Here is a 3,628-nt window from a genome sequence, read left to right as displayed (position 1 = left end):
TGATATTAAAAGCTTCTACAAATAACTTATTTCTACACTCTACATATGAAACTAGAAATTATTTTAACATGGAAAAGAAATGACATGCATCGTTCAGTGTTAAGGCTGAAATCGACTCCCTTTAAATTGCAGATCAGTGGTTGTAATACGCAAACACACATCATTAAGGGTTATTTTTGGAGCAAAAAGACCAAACTGTACGGCTTTACAGGCTGATAAGTGTGGAGATTCATCTTCAACAAACACTTCAGCAAACAGGAAAGAGTCATTACGCAGATAAGCCTTCAAATGAGCTGCTTTACATAAGGACAGCCGCTCGGTCGTATTGTGCTCCTAATTTCTGTTTGTAAAGTTTTGTTTGGTAGCAAAGTTTGGAATCCTCGTGTTTTTTTGTTATGGTAAATTCTATTTTTTTCATCGATACCGCAGTTAATACAGTAATATTGGGAAATATGATAACAGTTTTCAATAAAAAACTTAAATAAATAAAGATTAGCATTACTTCAGAAACTATAGTTAAACTCTTTGGTAACATTGTCTTAATTGTTGACTATTGGTCAGAAAGGGGTGGCATGGTGGCTCAGTGGTTAGCACTTTGGCCTCACAGCAAGAGGGTCGCTGGTTCGAGTCCCGACTGGGCCAGTGGTCATTTCTGTGTGGAGTTTGCATGTTCTCCTGTTGGTGTTGGCGTTCTCCCGTGTTGGCGTGGGTTTCCTCTGGGTGCTCCGGTTTCCCCCACAGTCCAAACACATGCACTATAGGAGAATTGAAGTACTAAATTGGCCGTAGTGTAGTGAGTGTGTATGGGTGTTTCCCAGTATTGGGTTGCTGCCGGAAGGCCATCTGCTGTGTAAAACAAATGCTGGAATAGTTGGTGGTCACACTGGACTTTTTTCCCCACAGACTTCCATTCATATGCACACGAATGCGAATGCGGCAGACCGGAAACGCAAGCTCGTGCGATAAGTTTCGCAGTTCGCTGTGTTGGAAAGTTCAACTCTGACCTGTGAAATCTCATCACATGACTGCGTGAGACCAATCGAGGATCAAAACGTGATCTCTCTGAACAGAAATTCAAGACACTGACCAATAGATCACTGTTTTTAATGTCTAATCATCTTGTTTAATCCCGCCCCTTTTCGCAGCGCTGTACAACAGAATTTTGCAAGCACAAACCCTAGTGTGACCGCGGCATCATTTCGCTGTGTCCAATGAAAAATAATACCATTTAACTTTTTTTTATTAAAACTGTTATTAAATGTTTATTAAATGTTTGTTATTAAAAGTTGACTTTTGCTGCTTGATCAAACTAATTATTTAAAATGAGTTAAAACAACACAATTCTTATGTTTTTTTTGTGGACAACTTAATTGTTTTATCTTCAATAATGCGCAGGTTAATGTATACTCCATCTGCTGGTTTTAGTTTCTGTCAGCTTTGTGTTTTTTGACTGTTTGTCTCCATCTAGTGTCTGAATAATGTGCAGGTTAGTGTATACTCCATCAGCTGTTTTAGTTTCTGTCAGATTTGTGTTTTTGACTGTTTGTCTCCATCTAGTGTCTGAATAATGCGCAGGTTAGTGTATACTCCATCAGCTGTTTTAGTTACTGTCAGCTTTGTGTTTTTGACTGTTTGTCTCCATCTTGTGTATGAATAATGCGCAGGTTAGTGTATACTCCATCAGCTGTTTTAGTTTCTGTCAGATTTGTGTTTTTGACTGTTTGTCTCCATCTAGTGTCTGAATAATGCGCAGGTTAGTGTATACTCCATCAGCTGTTTTAGTTACTGTCAGCTTTGTGTTTTTGACTGTTTGTCTCCATCTTGTGTATGAATAATGCGCAGGTTAGTGAATACTCCATCAGCTGTTTTAGTTCCTGTCAGATTTGTGTTATTGACTGTTTGGCGCCATCTTGTGTCTGAATAATGCGCAGGTTATTGTATACTCCATCAGCTGTTTTTGTTTCAGTCAGCTTTGAGTTTCTGACTGTTTGGCGCCATCTTGTGACTGAATAATGCGCAGGTTAGTGTATACTTCATCAGCTGTTTTAGTTCCTGTCAGATTTGTGTTTTTGACAGTTTGGCGCCATCTTGTGTCTGAATAATGTGCAGATTAGTGTATACTCCATCAGCTGTTTTAGTTTGTCAGCTTTGTGTATAATTAAAGATTAAATAAACAATTTACAGGACTGCGTGGTGGCGTCTCAGCTGGGTCAGTTTGCATTGCTGTGTGGAGTTTGCATGTTCTCCCCGTGTTGGCGTGGGTTTCCTCCGGGTTCTCCGGTTTCCCCCACAAGTCCAAAGACATGCGGTACAGGTGAATTGGTTAGGCCAAATTGTCCGCAGTATATGTGTGTGTGAGAGTGTGTATGGATGTTTCTCAGTGATGGGATGCAGCTGGAAGGGCATCCGCTACGTAAAACAGATGCTGGATAAGTTGGCATTCATTCCGCTGTGGCGACCCCAGATTAATAAAGACTAAGCCAAAAAGAAAATGATTGAATGAATAAACTATTACAGCTCAGAACAATTTTTGCATCTAATTGTTATGTTTTGTGGCAATTCGCTCTGTAATAAATGTGATAAAGTACATCCAGACGGTTGTTTTCGCAAAATAAACCCTTCAGCCTTATACTGCAGTGCTCCGATTTCTGTCAGACTGCTGATAAGATTCTTAGGATTTATTCTGTGATAATTACCATCTGGATCTACTTTATTCCTCATATACTGAATTATTCTTTATCAGCATATCTTTATTAGCGCTCCTGTGGATTTTTTTTTTCAAATATTTCCCAAATGATGTTGAACAGATTGAGAAATTTCTCACAGTATTTCCTATAATATTTTTTCTTCTAGAGAAAGTCTTATTTGTTTTATTTTGGCTAAAATAAAAGCAGTTTTTAATTGTTTTAAACCCATTTTAAGGTCAATATTATTAACCCCCTTAAGCAATATTTGATTTGGATTGTCTACAGAACAAACCACTGTTATACAATGACTTGCCTAATTATCCTAACTTTACCCTAAATAACCTAGTTAATCCTTTAAATGTCACTTTAAGCTGTATAGAAGTGTCTTGAAGAATATCTAGTCTAATATTATTTACTGTCATCATGGCAAAGATAAAATAAATCAGTTATTAGAGATGAGTTATTAAAACTATTATGATTAGAAGAGTGTTGAACAAATCTTCTCTCCATTAAACATAAATTGGGGAACAAATATTCAGGAGGGCTAATAATTCTGACTTCAACTGTATCTCTAAGTGACAGTGAGCACAGGAGTTGTACGTTCCCAGTTGTGAAAGCTGAGAGATAATTGAAGAGTTGTTCAGGAAACTGAGTCTGCTTGTTTCCAGTAAAGCTTCATAAATGAGAGAGAATCATGAGACACGACACGCTCCCTTGAGCTCGTCCTGCGTTCGGAATAAAAGCAGGAGTAAACACACATCCGCAGCACATACACGGGCGAGGTGCTTCCTGTTTTCATTATGTATAATTATACCGGTCTCCGAAGGACGCTGTATCTGTAGAGAAACTCTTCAAGATCAGCTCATGGTAATGCATACATGTGAAAGTACATGCAGGAGGAGTGTGGTGTAACTCAGTGACGTCAAACTGGCAATTACACA

Source organism: Danio aesculapii, chromosome 16, assembly GCF_903798145.1.
Source record: "Danio aesculapii chromosome 16, fDanAes4.1, whole genome shotgun sequence".
In the NCBI taxonomy this organism is placed as follows: Eukaryota; Metazoa; Chordata; class Actinopteri; order Cypriniformes; family Danionidae; genus Danio; species Danio aesculapii.
This window is presented reverse-complemented; position numbering follows the sequence as displayed.